Raw genomic sequence first — 19,877 nt, forward strand, 5'->3', positions numbered from 1 at the left:
TTTGGTCTGCCTGCCATAAGTCTCTCCTATTCTAATCCATTCTCTAGTCAGCTGCCAAAGTAATTTTCTTAAAGCAATAATCTACTTTCCCATTTAGCAAAGTTTATTAACTCCCTATCACCTCTGGAACCAAATATAAAATCTTCTATTGGGCATTTAAATCCCTTCATAACCTATCTCCTTGAATCACCTTTCTCATCTTCTTTTACCCTTTCTTTTACTTACCGTTACACTCCCCCCCACCATTTACCATTTGATCTAATAATATCATCTTCTTTTCTGTTCCATGACTAAGACATTTCATCTCTTTGATCTGAGCATTTTCTTTGGTTGTCCATAGGCTTGACATTCTCTCATTCTTCATGTCTGCTTTCTGGATTCCCTGGCTTCCTTTAAGTCCTGGCTAAAATTCTACCTTTTATAGGAAGCCTTCCCCAGTCCTTCTTAATTTTAGTGCCTTCCTTCTGTTAATTCTTTTCTATTTATTTCATATTTAGCTGGTTTGTGCATCCTGCTTGCTTGTTGTCTATACCTTTAGACTGTGAGCGTCTTATGGGTCATGTGAAGATGGGATTAATCCTACCCTGCCTATTTTTAGATTAAATCACCAAATATGTAAATACCACCACTTAATCTTCAAGAGGGGGGATGTCTGTGACCCATATGTGCAAGAGTGGCTGAGGAATCAGAATTTACTGACTACCTCCTGGTAAAGCCTTTGTTGTGATGGTACGTATAAAATAGAAGGAATGCATAGAAAGTGATGTAAAAGAAACACTTTTAAAAGGGAGCTACAACTTCCTGTGGGACAGTTCTTTGTTCTTCAGGGTTGGAGTTCGAGTTGGAGACTCTACTTAGTGGACCTGAGACCTAGAACTTGGTGAGACTGATCTTAAATCTCTCCTTTTGAACTACCACTCTGTGAGTGAGAGGACTGACTCTTTCCTAGATTTTTCCTGAAGGGATTCTCCTCTTGGGAGAGGCTTCATGACAAGCATTTGCTTTATTCATCCCTCAGCCCTGGACCCTTAGTCCTTGGCTCAAGGCTAAGGCTTCTCTAGCTAAAAACTAATTAGCCCTGCCTGGGTTAAGGCAGGGGCTGGAGCAAATTACTTAGTGTGTTAGCTCTGATTTTCTTACTTTCACTCTCCCTATTTGTAAATAAACCACCATAAAAGTCATTCTGATTTGACTTTTTATTTAGGAATTGAATCAATTCCTTGGTGACCAAAACTTTTAATATTCAGTCCAACCATAATTTTTCCCCACAACAGTTAAAATTCTCTTTTGCCTTTCTTTGCATACCCATTAGTTAGTACAGTGCCTGCCAAACAGTAAGCACATAATAAAAGCTTGCTGACTGACCAAATACTTGTGTTAACAAAAGAGGAAAAAATAGATCTCTGGATTGGACATGTAACTAAAATACTAGAAAAGTAACAAATTTTTAAAAAAGAAAAAGAAAAGGTTATGAAAAATCAAAAAGATGAACAAAATTGAAGGCAAAGAAACTTCTGAATTGATAAACTAAGCAGGAGCTACTTTTAAAGCAATAAAATAGTTAAATAATTAGTCTGATTTATGAACAGAAGAAAATAAAATTTCCAATATCAAAAATGAAAAAGAATTCACAAATGAAAAATTGAAGAAATAAAGAAAATTATTCATTTATTTTGATCAATTATGTACTTACATATGTGACAAATTATATAGATATGTATCTATAAAATATAAATGCGGATAATAAAATAACAAAAACAGAAAATTTAAATAACTTTATCTACAAAAATGAAATTCAAAAGTGAAAAGCTATAAATTAACTCCCAAAAAAACAAAACCTAGGACTCAGTGAATTTACAAGTTAATACTATCAAACATTCAAATAATAATGCCAATCTTATATAATTTTTGCTTGCACTATTTACATAAATAATTCTTCTAAATTCCTTTTATGGTATAAATATCATTTTCACATTTAAACCAGGGGAAGAAGAAAGCTATAGACCAGTTTTTGTTGTTCAGTAATTTTTAATCATGCCTGATACTTCATGACCCCATTTGGGTTTTCTTGGTAGAGATATTAGAGTGGTTTGCCACTTCCTATAGATGAAAAAATTGAAATAAAATATGAGTAAAGAAATCAAAACAACATATCAAAATATTATATACTATGACTAGGCTATGTACTATGACCACTAGTGTAGATCATATTACTTAACATGAATAATAAAACTACATGATAATATCAGTAGAGGAAAAAAAAAACCTTGACAGTATTGAATGCCTATTTCTATTAAAAATAAATCTCCTAAAAAGCTTAGGAATAAATGGACCTTTTTTTTAATATGTTGAATACCATATATGTACCAAAAGCCAGCATTCTATGTCATGAGGATAAAGTAGAAGGCTTTCCAATAAGGATAAGGGTAAAACAGTGATTCCAATTATATGTACTATTATTTGCTATAGTGCTAGTTATGACAATGTTAGAAATGCTAGTAATAGCAATGACAAGAAAAATAAATTGAGGCAATAAGCATAACAGAGTTGAAAAAATTATCATTTTTGCAGATGATATGATTGTCTACTTAGAGAAACTTAGATAGTAAACTAAAATTAATCAAAACAAAAACTTTGACAAAGTAGCAGGAAAATAAAAAGAATACCCCACAAACCATCAGCTTTTTTTAATGTTACAAACAGAACCCAGCAGAATAGGAGAAATGGAATAGAAATTTCATTCAAGATAACTACAGAATGTATAAAATATTTCAGAATCTGTTTAACAAGTCCCATATAAGAATTTTATGAATATAATCACAAAATACTCTTTTAAAAACAGACAGATTTAAATAATTGGATGTACATTAATTGATCAAGGTTGGGATGTACAAATACATTAAGGATGAAACTATTACCCAAGTAATTTTACATATTCATACCATAACTATCCAAAGCAGCTAGATGGTTTAATTGCTGGAACACTATGCCTTCAGTCAGGATGGTCTGAATTCAAATCCAATGTCAGATGCTTTCTAGATATATGAACTTGGGCAAATCACTTAACTTCTATTTGTCCTAATTCACTGGAGAAGGAGATGGCAAACCACTCCATTATCTTTGCCAAGAAAACCCCCTGGTCATGGAATTGGCATGTTATGGTCCATAGAATCATGAAGACCAAGACATGACTGAATGACAAAAACAACAACTATCATAAAAATGAAGCTACCAAAAAGATTATATTATAGAGAAACAAAATTAAAAAATATTTCTGTGAAAAATAAAAGGTCAATAATCTCAAGGGAAATAATGGAAAAAAAAGTTGAAAGGAAAGGGGGCAGTACCAGATCTCAAACCACAATAGAAAAGAGTAATTCTAGGAACTATTTGGCACAGAAAGTTGATCAGTGTAAGTTGTAAGGAAGTTGATCAGTGGGACAGATTAGGCACACGACATATTATTAACAAATTAAAATAGAAGCTAAGTGTTCAGTAAACTGAAAGATACCAACTAGGGAAGGACTTACTATTTGACAAAAACTGCTGAGAAAACTGGAAAGCTGTCTGGTAGAAATCAGATTTAGACCAACCATTCACGCCATTCACTTCATTTAACAGGCCACATTTTAAACAAACTAGAGAAGCAAGAAAGGAAATACCTATCATAACTTTGGTAAGAGAAAGAGTTTATGAAGAAATAAGGAATATAGAGGATCAGAAGAAATCAACAACTTTGATTAAATAAAATTTTTACACACTTAATATAATTAAAATTTTAAGAGAAATAGTTAACCAGGGGGGAAATTCTTATAAAGAACTGACTCAAATATATATACATAACATATATATATGTGTATATATATACATAATACATATGTATATACATATATTTATATGAACAACAGTTTTCCCTAATAATCCAAAAACACAAATGAATAATTCTCAAAGGAAGAAATCCAATCTATCAATAGCTATATGGGAAAAAGTTCCAAATCACTAAAGATAAGACAATTAATTCAACTTAGACATATTGCCTCATACTCATAAAATTGGCAGAGATGATGAGAAAGGAAATAATTGTTAGAGAGGCAAAAAGAAAACAAGCTCAAAAATATAATATTAATTGATGAAGTTATAAATAGATACAGTCATTCTCAAAAGCAATTTAAGCTATGTCTCCAAAATCATTAAGCTGTGTATAACCTTTTATCTAAGAAATGCTGAGATGAAGAAACAAGAAAAAGACCCATATATTTAACATTTTTATAATATTCCTTTTTTATTGTAGCAAAGAACTAGAAATAAAGAGAAGTGCCTATCAAATAGAAAATGGTTGAAATATGTCTTATAAATATATTATAAAACATTTCACAGAAATAAAGAGAGACAAATAATTGTAATGATATCTACTGTGCATGGATGGGTTATGCCAATATAATTAAACTCACATTACTTTATAGATTTAGGCAATAGTTTACAGAGCTTTTAAAAACTATCAAAATTCACTGGGCAAGGCAAAAGTTCTAGAATCTCATATAATAATTAGAAGTAGAAAAGAAGGGGGCATAGTATTACTTAATCATATCAGGTCTCAAAGGAGAAGTAGAAGCATGCTGATCACTTGTAGGATAAGTAGAAATAATATTACACGAATTTTCTACAACTTTTAAGATCTTTCCTTCTGGTAAAGAGTGACAGCAGATAGTCTCACTGAGCATGTAGCCTTTATGTTTTGGATAGCTCATTTGGGGCAATTATTTTATACATCAGACAAAAATAGTGATTGACTGAGAAATGAAACAAAAACAAAACTGGCCCTAGTTAGCTGCACCTTGTACTTGCAAAGAGGGCACTTAAATATTTGCTAAGTTAAATCAAAAGGACAGGGGAAATTTCACGTCCAGGTTTGCTGTCAGTCTTAATACAGTTACACTTCAATCACTCCACATCTTTCTACACAGGGAAGAGAAGGGAGAATAGGTTGCTCTGAATAAGTAAGGTTTTCAGAAAACTACTTTAATGAATTAGTGCCAGAATTTTAAACTGCTGTTTTTTTTTGTTTTAATAGAGATCTTTCTGAAATGTATTATATACAATGAGCCTTCTTAAATGAAGCCTACTTGAAGATATCACATTGGTCTAATACAGGCCACTCCCAAATTTAACTACATTCCTAAATGGGATCTATTTCAAAAGAAAAAAAGAGAAATACCATTAATTATAGGCCATATATTCATATGGTTTAATATATGGTCTAACCATATATTTACATTCATACAAGCAAGATTCAGATCAATATTGAAATTTTAACATAACTCAGAATGATCTGCTTTAATATGTTATAGAACAGTATAAAAGGAAATGGAAATAATTGTGGGAAAGATGACTATACAAGATACTTAGAAACTTGCTCCCTTGCTTTCCTGACAAAGTTTTTTATGTCAAATAACTTTTGTGGTGGTCATTTCTACCTCTCTCTAGCAGAAAACAGCAATGACTTCCTGTATAACTAACTATCTTATCAAAGGCTATTTTCAATTTCCCAGTCTAGGAAATCATCTTCACTGCTGCTATCGATATCCTTTGACTTGTTAGCAGTTTCAAAACATTCTTCACATTACATGATAATCCACTGTTCCTTCTCTCTGTTAGCTAATTTCTCATTTATTTCATTCATTCTCTTATTTTGGGGTATGAAGAAAGCACCTCCCATCATTTCTAGTCTATGTGTTAGGAAGTTTGGGAGAAAGTTTCCTTAAAGGTCTTCAAATGTTTTCTGATTAGAAAAAAAAAGTCAATTGTCCTATAGATCAACTCATCATCCCTATGACTCCTCAGACCAGAATTCCCTTCTCTGATCCCTACTACCTTATATGTAATATTTCCTCCTATTAGAATGCAAGTTCTTCGAGGGTAGAAACTATTACACTTTTTTATTTGTATCCCCAGTCTGTAGCATAGTTGTTTATGCATAAGTACTTGATAAAAGCCTTTACATTCATTCATTCATTCTGTAGATAAATACCAGGCTACAAAACAAACTCTTTTAATCATGTCCAATAAGCATTTGTTAAGCATTATACTATATGTTGTGAACACAAATATTGATATACAATATACCTTGGTCTTAGGGAGCTTACATTTAATTGGGGGAGACAGAAAGGATATAAAAGGTAAACAGTGTGTTCATGATAATTTAAGATGGAAGCAAGCATAGCAACTAAGAGGTTCAATAAAACTGCCTTAAGAGATTGTACATGAGCTAACTCATAGAGTTAAGAATTCAAAAGAGCAAAGGAAAATATTCTATCTATGAGTGCAAGGCTCAGGGATGGTAGATAGAGTTCTATGGTTCTAGAAACAGAAAAAGAAGACAGTTTGGCTAAAAAAATTTTTTCCAGTGTGAAAAATGTTCTAAATTATTAGTCATCCATAAGTATAATTGACTACCTTGACAAGGAGAGGGTTTCCTTTTACTGGTGGTCTTCAAGCAAGAGCTGCATAACCATCTACTGGTATACTGTAGTAGTGAATGCTTTTGGAGTATGGGCTGGACTAGGTGTCTTATTCTAGCTCTAAAATTCAGTGATTCTGAGAACAGTGATTGAGCAAAAGGAAATCATGTGCCATTACCCCAGAAAGATTATCTGAAATGAATCTATAAAAGACTTTAAAGGCCATTCTGAGTTTCCATTTTATTCTAGAGGCTGTAGAAAGCCATTAAAGTTTTTTGAGCAAAAGAATGACGTAGTAATATTTAGGCTATAGTAAGATTATTTTTGCTAGTTATTTGGAGGATAATTTGGAGAGAAAACAGTGAAAAGTTCAATGAGAAGGTAGTTGCAATAGTAGGAGTAACTAGGTAATGCAATAAATAGAGTACTGGGCTTGACGTCAAGACCACTTATCTTCGTGAGTTCAAAACTATCCTTAGTTATACACTAGCTGTGGGACCCTGGACAAGTCACTTTATAATCCTGTTTGTCTCAGTTTTTTTTTATTTGTAAAATGAGCTGGAGAAGGAAATGGCAAACCACTCCAGTATCTTTTCTGAGAAGAGCCTAAATGAAGTCATAAAGAGTTGGACACAATTGAAATGGCTGAATAACAACAACAAATAGCAATACTCACAGATTGCAAAGATGATGAGTGCCTGAAGTAGGGTGGTGGTTTTGTGATAAATAAACATTGTTTTTTGGAAATAAAAATGGAAAGACCTTACAATTGACCGAATATGGGGGATAACATAGAAAGAGGAGTCCAAGTCCAGGATGGTTCCTAGATTATGATCTGGGGGGGAGGGGAACAGAAGGATGGTGGCATCTGCAGCAAAAAAAAGAAAAGAAAGAAAAGAAAAGAAAGAAAGGAAGGAAGGAAAAGAAAAAAGAAAGAAAGAAAGAAAGAAAGAAAGAAAGAAAGAAAGAAAGAAAGAAAGAAAGAGCCATAGGAATGAGTTTAGGGTAGAAAATAATGAGCACAGACTTTGAGTAGTCCTAATAAAGTAGAAGGCTTTAAGTCTGGATCACCATATTTTATCCAAAGATTAGCCTGATTAATTTCAGAGAGGATTATTATCAGAACAGTTGTCACCAGGGGTTGAAATTTTTTGGGCAAGCAAAATTTCTTAACATTTTCTATTATACATGGAAAATTCAAGATGTGTAACCGTGGAAAGAAAACCTACATCAATGAAAGCATAGATCTTTTGAGGTTTTGAAGGTAAGAAGATAGTGTTATGAGCCAAATTCAGTAATCAACTATGTTGGTATTTGTTGTTTTGCTTCCATAGCTATTTGGACTTTTCTAAGATTCTGGGTGAATACCCTAGTATAACATACTAAATGTTTCTTTCTATTTTTTAAATTTAGGTTTAGATGTTTGTTACATTAAAATACCTAGTTAACTCTCTCTCTCTTTCCCCTTCCCCCATTAAAGAAGGCATCATTTGTCAAAAAGACTCATGCATATATAAAACTGTATCTTATTTCTATTTATCAACTCTTTATCTGGAGGTGAACATAACACAAGTCATTCTTCAAATCATATTTCTGATACTATATACAGACATCCCTTCCACATCTCAACTTTCCCCATTGAAGTTTCACTATATTGAGGACAGACATAAGAAATTAAGTTGTAATTTTGGGGGAAGTTTTGCAGAAGCCATAGATGACAAGAAAAGTTTAGAAATTCAGAAATGCATAAGATATTTGCATGGTATTCTATAGTATGAACATATTTTAAAACTATTAAATATATACTATTTCTTTTACAAGGTTAAAATGTAAAATCCAGCAGACAACATACAAAGGCTTGAAATGTAGAAATATCTTAACATTGACCTAAATATAACCTAAGACAAAATTTTATAATAAGGCACATTAATGCTCCATAAAAGAAAAAAGGAAAAATTCAGGCTGAGGGCCAAAAATTTTAAGTGGGTTTTACAGATCTGGAGGCATCATGCCCCTAATGCACATGATGTAGAAGGGATACATACCTGTATAACATTCTCTTGGTTCTGCTCAATTCTCTCTCTATAATTTTAGGTAGTCTTTCTCATGTTTTTTTTTCTTTCTTAAGAAAAATTAACCTGCTCATCATTTCTTATGGTACAATAGTATTCCATCACAATCAAATGTCACAATTAATTTAGCCATTCCCCAATTGATGTAAATTCCTTTAGTTCTTAATTCTTTGCCACCACAAAGGGAGCTGCTATAAATATTTTATAACATTTGGGTTCTTTTCCCTTTTCCCTAATCCCCTTAGGAAATAAAGCTAATAATAGTATTGCTGGTTCAAAAAGTATATATAATTTTATAACTCTAAGAACATAATTACAGGATGCTCTTCAAAATGGCTATATCAATTCACAGTTTCACCTACAGTGTTTTAGTGTTTCCATTTTCCCATTACCTCCCCAACATTTGTCATTTTGCCCTTTTATCATTTTAGCCAATCTGATGGATATGAGATGAAATCTCAGAGTTTTTGATTCATATTTCTCTAATTAATAATAATTTAGAGAATTCTTCATATAGTTACATATTGCTTTGATTTCTTCATCCAAAAACTGTCAGTTCACATCTTTTGACCATTTATCAATTGATTGGGGCATAACTGATATTCTTACATGTTTGACAAGGTTCTTTACATAGTTAGATATAAGACCTCTACCTGAGAAAATATATATAAATCCTGCCCCCAACTAATTGCTATCCATCTAAGCTTAGTTACAATTAGTTTTATTTGTACAAAACCTTTTTAACTTAATGTATTCAACATTGTCCCTTTTACAACTCATAATATTTTGTTTCTTTTATTTATTTATAAATTCTTCTCTTATCCATAAATCTGAAAGGTGTATAATATGTTCTCTGTTTGAATTTGCTTATACCTTTCTTTCTGCCTAGATTGTGTATCTATTTTGATCTTATCCTGCTAAATGCTCCAAGTTATTAGTCTATAACTAGTTTCTTCCAGACTGTTTCCTATATTTTCCAACAATTTTGACCAAACACTGAATTCTTGTTTCCAAAATTTGGATCTTTACTTTTGTCAAACACAGTTACTATGATATTTTACAATTGTTTGTTGTATGTCTGTTCTGTTCCCCTGCTTTGCTTTTCTATTTCTTAGCCAGTATCAGATAGTTTTGATCATTACTGCTTTACCAAGCCAATACATCTAAACCTCCTTCTTTTGTATTTTTTCATTAAATCCTTTGATATTTTTGACCTTCTTAAAATGATAATGGGACAACATACCAAATACCTATGGAATACAAAAAAAAAAGTAGAGAAAAATGTTTATCTCTAAATGTTTATATTGTAAGATTTAAATTAATGTCCAACATTCCAAGTATTGATTTTATAGTTTACTAATAATCACTTGAAGTAGAAGGAATAAAAAAGAAATAGAGTTATAGAAACCTAACAAAAGTAAACCCACATGAATAAATTCTCCTGGGTCTCAAATAGCCCGTGTCTACAGCTGCCTGCAATCACAAGAAGAGCGCTACAAAAAATTTATATCCTGCCTAAGTCAGCATGTAACATAGGAAGGAGAGTGGAGTACTGAGAATTGTAATTCTGGGGTTGAGATACCAGTTACACAATATCAACAAAATGGAGAAATAACAGATCAATAAATTGGGTATAAAATAAAAAAAAAAAACTAGAAAAGGGACAAATTAAAAATCCACAAATATCAAATTGGAAATCCTAAAAATTAAAGGTAAGAGTAACAGAAATGAATGTAAGAAAATCATTGAATTAATAAAGCTAAGAGTTGGTCTTATTTAAAAAAATGAATAAATCACTGCTTTATTGATTATGATTTAAATAGAGAAGAAAACCAAATCACCAATATAAAAAATGAAGAGGGTGAATGAAGATGAAATCAAAGAAATTATTAGGAGTTATTTTGTCCAATTGTATGCCAACAATTTTAATAATTTTAATGAAATAGAAGAATACTTACAAAAATATAAATTACCTAGAGGAACAGAGGAGGAAATAGAATACCAAAATAAGCCTATATTAGAAAAATAAATTGATTGGGCCATAAATGAACTTCCTAAGAAAAAAGGATTGGCCAGATGGATTTACAAGTGAATTTTACCAAATATTTAAAGATTGCCTATTTCCAATATTATGTAAATTATTTAGAACAATTGGCAAAGAAATTCTACCAAACTCCTTTCATGAAATAAATATGGTGCTGATATCTGAACTAGAAAGAGCAAAAATAGAGAAGGAAAAATACAGGCCATTTTAATTAACGAATAAAAATGAATAAATAAAATATTATCCAGGTGACTATAACAATATATCACAAAGATTATGTATTATGACCTAACAAGATTTATACTAGGTATGCAGGGATGTTTTAATATAAATAAAACTATTAACACTTGATTACATCAACAAAAATTAACAGAAATTATATCCATAGATGGTAAAATTTTTTTTAACAAAATATAATACTTCTTTTAAAAATACTTGAAAGCATAGGTATAAGTGAATTTTTCCTTAGAATAATAATAAGTATATGCTTTAAACACTCAAATGTTATCTGTAATGAGGACGTATTAGAAGTCTTCCTTAAAACATCGGGAGTGAAACAAAGATATCCATTATCACCAGTATTATTTAATGTATTTGAAATGCTAGCAATAGCAATAAGAGAAGAAAAAGAAATTGAAGAAATCAGAATAGGCAAAGAAATAATAAAACTATCTCTTTTTGTAGACGATATGATAACATACATAGAAAATCCTAGAGATTCAACTAAAAATTCATTGAAACTATTTTAGCAAAGTAGAATATAAAATAAACCCATAGAAATCATCAGCATTTCTACATATCACCAAAAATGTCCTGCAGGAAGAGATTGTAATAGATAAGCCATTTAAAACAATCATAGAAAGAATAAAAAACTTGAGTATTTCTGCCAAAAGAAGCCCAGAAACTACATGAACATAATTATAAAAGACTTTTTATATGAAGTCAGATTTAAATATTTGGAGAAATATTAATTTTTCATAGGTGGGTAGAGTCAATATAATTAAAATGGCATTTTAAAAAAAACCGCAGCCAACAGGCCCTAGTTTTTAGGATTAGAATATAAGAACAAACAGAAACATAATTAAATCATTTATAGTTAGTGGGAATTAACTGTAACAATTATATTTATATCAATATAACTACCTCCTTCAAGAGTTATACGCTGATACCTCATCATGGTGGAGAATGTAGATGGGATCATGAAGGTTATTCTAAATTGTTCTCCAGAATGGCTGGAATAGTTTACAACTCCGTATATGGTGTGTAATAGTCCCAGTTTCCCTACCATACCCTATGGCATTTATCATTTCCCTTTTCCGTAATAATAGCCAATCTGATATGAAATGGTATCTCAGAATTGTTTTAATTTGTATTTCTCCAATCAGTAGTGATTTTGAGCATTTTTTTTCACGTGACTACTGATTGCTTTGATTTCTTCTTCTGCTAACTGCTTTTTCATATCCTTTGACTATCAACTGGAGAAAGTTTCTTATTTTTATAAATTTCACTCAGTTTCCTGTATAATGAGAAATGAGATTTTAATTGGAGAAATTTGTTACAAAAGTTCCCCCGGTTTCCTGTTTTCCTTAAAATTTGGCTGTGTTAATTTTGTTTGTGGAAAAGGTTTTTAATTTTATGTAATAAAAATTATCTATTTTATTTCCCATAATCTCTTCTATCTCTTATTGGGTCATAAACTCTTCCCTTATCTAGAAGTCTGACAAGTACATTATTTACTTATATCATCCTTTATATCTAAATAATTTAAACATTTGATCTTATCTTGGTATATGATGTGAGATACTGATCTATGCCTAGTTTCTGCCAAATGCTTTCCAGTTTTCCCAACAATTTTCGTCAAATAACTTCTTATTTTAAAGGTTTTGGTCTTTGGGTTATGAAAGACTAGATTACTATGGTCATTTACTACTAAATGTTGGGAATTTAATCTATTCCACTGGTCCCCACCACTCTATTTTTTAGCCAATACCAAATTGTTTTAATGATTATATTTGGTAATATAGTTTGCAATTTGGAATTGCTAGACTGCCTTCCTTCACTTTTTTTTTTTGGTTGTTGATTCTCTTGGTATTCTTGACCATTTGTTTCTATCAGATGAATTTTGTTAATATTTTTTCTATTTCTATAAAATAAATCCTTGTTAGCTTAATTGGTATGGCACCGAATAAGTAAATTAACAGGTAGGATTGTCATTTTTATTATATTGGCTCGGCTTACTCATGAGCAATTAATATTTCTACAATTGTTTAGATCTGTCTTTATTTGTATGAAAAGTGTTCTGTTATGGTGTTCATCTAATCCCTGGGTTTCACTTGGCAGGCAGATTCTCAAGTACACCATATTATCTGCTGTTATTTTAAAAGGAATTTCTAAAAAAAAACACCAAAAATTAAAAAAATTAAATTAAAAAATTAAAAGGAATTTCCCTTTCTCTTCCTGCTGGTGGGGTGGGGATCTATTATTTTTAGAAGCTGCTGTGGGAAATTCTGACTATTGGATCAATGTTTTCTTTACTAGACCATAGTATATCCCACACCCCCCAATCAAAATGAAAAAGAAAAATACCCTCACCTATTTTCTCTACTCTTTTCAATATTATTTGCATTTAGAACCCATATTTATACCTAGCAAACTTTTTGAAAAATAAAAATGGTTAGAAGCTAAACAGGCTAAAGTGAACAACCCCTGATAAAACAGGAGCTTATTCAAGTGACTTTTTTTCTCCCCTGAATTTGATTCCTGTTCAGTCTGTTCTAAGCAATAGTTGAATAAAGACATTTTAAACTATGATAAGCTTTAGTGCACTAAAAACAATTCCAAGTGTAGCTGTTCTACATCTCTCTTGCCTTCCTTTCTATCCACCCACATATATCCACCCACATCATTACATATACTGTGGCATGAAGGATCCATCTTCTCCATGTATTTCTAAAGCACCTATCACTACGGCTTTTGAGCACACAGAACAATGCCCAAAGGCAGGCTACTACCCACGCAGGGGAGGCATACTTTTTTGCCTGAAAGTTTTATGGCCATATTACTTAAGAAACATTCTTAATTATGGAAGTAAAGTAATCTAAGGGATCAGAGTGGGTCTGTGGCTAAAAGTTCAGGTACATAATTGACTCAGTAAAGTTCACTGTCATAAGAACTCTATACAACAGAATCATCTCTGGTTTGGCTGTTACATATCGGCAAAATGAAAGCACCTGCCGGCTTCACATCTATTAAGATTTCCATGAACAATTTGTAAATTCCAAAATCATCTCAGCAGCTACCTTGAAGATGACCCCATTAGAATCATTCAATTATTGCATACAAATTTCCCTTGATTATAACATTATGGGGAAGAAGGGAAGACGATTAGCATTTATTAAATACATACTGTGTACCTGGAACTATTCTGAAAACATTGTCATTCGATCCTCACAATAACTCTGTGAGGTAGGTGCTATTATAATTTTAATTTTACAGTGGAGGAAACTGAGGCAGGCAGATATTAAGTGATCTGCCCAGAGTCACACAGCTAGTAAGTATCTGGTGCGGGATTTGAACTCAGATATTCTTGACTCCAGGACCAAGTGCATTATACATGGTGCTACCTAAATGCAAATGTTAATACCCTAGGAAACCAGGAAGGTACAATTTTGTATAAGGAAGGAAAAACAGAAGTTTTCCTCGCTGGAAAGACAGTGAAAACAGAAAACAATTTCACTGAACAATTACTTTGGTTTACAAATTTTGCTTCCTCTGAAGTGTATCTTCAACTGGTCACAATTTGTATCAGCTGTCCTTTCTTTTCATTCAGACCTTGTATACTGTCATGAGTTTACACACACACACACACACACACACACACACACACACACACACACACACACACACAAATTTTTAAAGAATATTTTCCCCTTTAGTTTCATTCAAAATTATTTTCTTTAAATATTTTTTTAAAACCCTTACCTTCTGTTTTAGAATCAATACCATGTATTGGTTCCAAGGAAGAAAAGTGTATGGGCTAAGCAATGGGGGTTAAGTGACTTGCCCAGGATCACAGAGCTAGGAAGTAGTATCTGAGGTCAAATTCAAACCCAGGACCTCTCATCTCTTGGCCTGGTTCTCAAGCCACTAAGCCACCTATCTGCCCCCTTCTTTAAATATTTTAATTATAAGTTTTGTATATTGGAGATAGAATAGTAGACACTGTAGGCATTACACACACACACACACACACACACACACACACACACATATGTATCTGAATTGCTTCAGCATGTATTGCATTAAAGAAGTCAAAGGAAAGAGAATGAACAGAATGTAACTTCCCCAAATTTTTGGAGAGGAGAATTGGCTTTGGTGGGGTTTCAGCTTTAGAATGGTTTTCTACTCCTTTCCATTATTCTCCCATCCATTCTCCTTCCCTCTTTTCCCTTCTTCCCTCCTTCCTTCCTCTCTTCTTTTTGTCTCTCATTATCCTAAGAGTTATGTTTCAGTGTATATGTATATATGCACACACATGACGTGCATGTGGATGTGCTTTTAATGTTTCTCTCCAAAGAAGAAAGGGCCTTGAAAATATTAATGGGGATAGTAAATGGAGATCTGAGTGTAGTGTTTTAATTTATTTGTGCAAAATTCTGTACAAACTAAAATAGAAACAAAGAAGGAACCCTGACCACTAAGAAGTTGTCTCCCTGAATCTAGTGAAACTCCCAAGGAAATTATTCTGAATTACTTCATCAAAAATAAAATTATGACATACTGTGAAATTTCAAGAATAATTGTATGCCAACAATTTACTACATTTCCAGGTGGATGATTATGCCTTCAAAATATCTTTTGTCTTTGCTTTTTAATTCCTAAAGTATTTTTTGCATATACTATTTCATTATATCCTGAAAGGGCTTTCTAATTATTACTATTTTTATATGCCATATATCTACATATTTATAGTCCTTCCCTATCTCATCAACTAAAAAATATCCTAAAACCCCTCAATCATATTCCAGTACTTATTAAACATAATAAAATTGAATTTTAATTCTCTGACATCTTTTTTTCCTGATCTTCATTCTTTACATTAGATTCTTATATATACTAACATCACTTACTGATGATTCCATTCCACTCCTGTAGTTTTGTAGATACTCTTGAGAGCCTTCTACTCTGATTATTCTCCTCTTCATCTTTTCCTTCCCTGAATGTCCTTAGATGTTATCTTCTTCCACGTTCGTTCCCTCCTTCTTTGGATTTCTGGACCTTAAAGCCATTCCCTCAGAAGCATATCTACCTTGCCTCATTTTTTTTCTGTAAAAGTTTTCTTCTCCTAGTTGCATCTACTATTCATCCCTAACTATCTGATTGCTTACAAAATACCTTCCTTTATAAAAGTTTGTTTGAGTTGCACAACAGTTCTATGAGGTACCAAGGGAATGTATTAATGTTGTTCATCTTCAAGATGAAGAAACTAAGGCAGAAAGACTAAGGAACTTGCTCAATTCAACAGTTGATGGAATCCTAAAAATACTGCCCAGGCTTTTGTTTGTTTTCCATTGAACCACATGATCTCCTGAATATGTCAAAAGGGCAGAAAGGATCAGTCGTCAGTCAGTAAATAGACATTTATTGAGTGCTTACTATGTGCCAGGCAGGATGCTAATGTTGAAGTCATACAAAGAAAGGCAAAAGATAGTCTCAAGGAGTTCACAATCTAATGAATAATATGACGTGTAAATAATTATATACAAACAAGCTACAGACAGGATAAGTTGGAGATAATCAACAGAGGGGAATCAGTAGAATTAAAGGAAATCAGGAAATGCTTCCTGGAGGATTTCAGCTGGGACTTTAATGAAGTCAGGGAAGCCAGGAGGCAGAGATGAGGAGGGACAACATTACGGTCATGGGGGATATATAGTCAGTGAAAATGCCTGGAGTCAGGAGATGGAGAGTCTGGTTCAGCAACTGCAAGGAGGACAGTGTTGCTGGATCTCGGAATACTTGAGGAGGGGTAAAGTATAAGATAACTGCAAAGGCTGGAGGGGGACTTGGGACAAGTTAAGAAGAGCTTTGCAATCTAGGGCAGCATTAGTCTTCTGAGGAAACTGTTGTACTCTACACTGAAATAAAAGCATTCCTATATCACTGAGGCATCTAGTAATGAGACAGGAGATTATTACAAGCTGAGAGACCCTTTGGTGAGCTTTAGAATCATGATAATTTAGTCATTAAAAAAAAAAAAAGGCTACACAATCTGGCAAGGGCTCCACAGACTGGCCTTATGGGCCATCAGTCTAGAGGATTCTTGCCTATTCTTTTTTGAATCAATCAGTGTTTCAAAGACTGCCTCTTTCCTTTTGATTTCTCTGCCTGTCTACAACCTTCAGCAGTGACATTAACCATCTGGAGAAGTGCTTCTCCTCATCTCTTTAGCCAAGAAGGATTTTCCTGGCTGTAACATCATTGGTGTGAAAAAAGTTTTGCCAGCCATAGATGACAGATTTTTTTGAAGAGAAATTCTTAACCTGAAAGTCACTAAAGGATCTTTGTAGATATACTCTTTGTCCTTTGCCCCTTCTAGTATACTTTACCTTTGTATCCTCAGAACCTGGCACCTTAGTGCTTAATAAATCCCTGTTGATGGATTTAATGCAGCAGAAACAGATAATAGTTAGGGGAAGAAATTGTTTAACTAAAAATGTAAGTACTGGGTTTTGTTTCCACATTAGAAATGAATCAGAGTCAAATCTTGTATTTAATTTAGTTCCGTAGGGAATGCTCTATTAAGATGAGTGGATGGGAAGGAAAGCTCCAAGAGAGGGGGTACCACTAGTGATTCAGAGGTTAGAAGTCAAATAAGCCTCAGGCTGCCCTGTGGTACAGGATTGGTGGAGGACCAGAAGGTAAAGTTTGAAGTCTCTCACTCTATGGGAAAGAAGGTTCCAAGAAGCTCCGAGAACATCTCAAAGTGTTGGAACAAAAATATGGTGGCCTCCTACTAATCATGACTCTCTGTAATCATTTCATAAAAACTATGCCATGGAGTTAATAAAATAAGAAATAAGTACAATATGTAAGTTGGCTCAAATATTTTATTATTTAATTGACCACAGATTTGTATTTCGGTTTTTCCATCTTTAAAAGTAGATCAATACACTGACCATCTATACAGTTTCAGAAGGATATTTTAGTGATTCATAATCTTAATAAAACATTTTAATAATAGGATGCTGTCTAAGACTAAAAAATACAAAGAGGTTATAGGTCTGCATTGGAAGAGGGTCTTTCCTTATTTGGGAGTACTCAATACTAATGAAATTAGTCCAGACCCTATCCCTATTCTTTTAATAAAACAGAAAAAAAACCCTCTATATTTATTTATTTGTTTGTTTGTTTATATTTAAAATCCCTTATCTTAATTCTTAAAATCAATAATCTGTATTGGTTCCAAGGCAAAAGAGTAGTAAAGCCTAGGCAAAGGGGTTAAGTGACTTGCCCAGGGTAACACAGCTAAGAAGCTTCAGAGGCCAAATTTGAATCCAGGACCTCTTGTCTATAGACCTGGTTCTCAGATCACTGAGTCACCTAGTTGTCTCCCAGGGGGGGAAACTGTTTAAAAAAACAAAAGATAAATATAATATAGTCTGCATCATTATAGTTTCTACCTACCCATTAATTTTTAAAGTCTGTCACTATTATGAGAGTAACTTAGTCATGTGTTTTGGGAATGAGATTTCTTTGAGAACCAAGCTAAACAGACTATATTAGATTCCCCCAATCCTTTGGGTGAGCCCCCAAAACATCCTGCTGTTAATTCATTCCAGGGGCAATTCACTTCAGATGAGATGGTTCAGAACATCTAACAAATTCACAGGGCTTCACTTAACCTATTTTCAGATTTCAATAATTATGCTTGCTGCTCCCTTAGGTGCCCATGTTTTTCTCTAACATTCTTTCCAGTTAAATAAACAATTGCATGAAACCAATGTGTTAATTTGGTTGCTCTAAAATGGAATCTGGGCTCCAGAGCAGGAAATCTGAAATAAGTATCATGCATTTGACAATTTACAGTGCAGAACAATGTCTCACTATACAGTACTATCAGACAATACGTAATGTAGAATACCATAAATTTAAAATAATGCAAAACAAAGATAGTCTGTGAACAAATGTCTTCTCTTTCATGGTAAAAGATGAGGATCCCTCATTATAAGTAAACTCAATATTTAATAGGTAGACCCTTAAACCTACTGAACTGACAGAGTAGGAATTTAAATGTTTCAAGGTTTATATTAATATTATGTATATTATTAATATAATAATTATATTAATTATATTAATACAGTGATTATGCTAGCTAGAAAAATCAATCAGTATTCAACTTCCCAGGATGCTCATATTAATTCAATGTAATTATCAATTCAATGTAATTAACACATATATATAACAACAATATATATGCAATTCAGGAGAGCTGGTTCCTTTTATAAATAGAAAATAATTTGGTGATTTAGTGGGCAGATCCATCAATCTAAGTTTTAATCTTAAAATCTGTTCCCTTAATTAAGTAAGTCTTTTAAACCTTCTCAGCCTTAGTTTTGGGGGAAGAGGGGAGGTAATAATAACACCCACCTCCCAAGGTTGTGAGGATCAAATGAGATAACATGTTAAACACTTTGGAAAACTTCCGGGGGCCATTGAAATGCTAGTTATCAGTAGTAGTATTATTAATTATGTATATGCATTTGAAAAGTTCATTAATAAAGAATCTTACCATTTCACAGATTGAGTTATACACATAGAAGATCTACAATCTTCTATCTGTCATTTCACCTGCCTTGCGGATAAATATAGATTTCTAGGACCTACAACATGACCTCAGGTTCACTACTTAATCTCTCTGTGCCTCCATTTCCTAATCTATAAAATAAGGGAGTCAGAGTAGCTGGCTTCCTAGGTCCCTTCCCTCTCTAAATCTATATTCCTAAAACCATGGATTATAAAACATCTCCATTTGGTGTGCACTGATTTTAGTTAAACCAACAGGCAAGCTGGTCAACCACTGAAAAAGATTTTTATTCCTCTCTCGTCAAAGACCCCCAAAAGGAAACCTGCAAGAAATTCAGGGTCTAAGAAAGCTTCGGTTCTGAAAGTTGGCAGACACTGGCCCCTAAAACTTGCAAGTTTGGAGTATGTGTATTCGGCTCAAGATAAGACATATGATGCAGGGCTGGGAATTTTGCTGTAAACACATAGTCCAGAGTCTGGACCCTTTGTTCCTCTAGG

The sequence above is a fragment of the Gracilinanus agilis genome, chromosome 4, assembly GCF_016433145.1.
Source record: "Gracilinanus agilis isolate LMUSP501 chromosome 4, AgileGrace, whole genome shotgun sequence".
NCBI classification, from domain to species: domain Eukaryota; kingdom Metazoa; phylum Chordata; class Mammalia; order Didelphimorphia; family Didelphidae; genus Gracilinanus; species Gracilinanus agilis.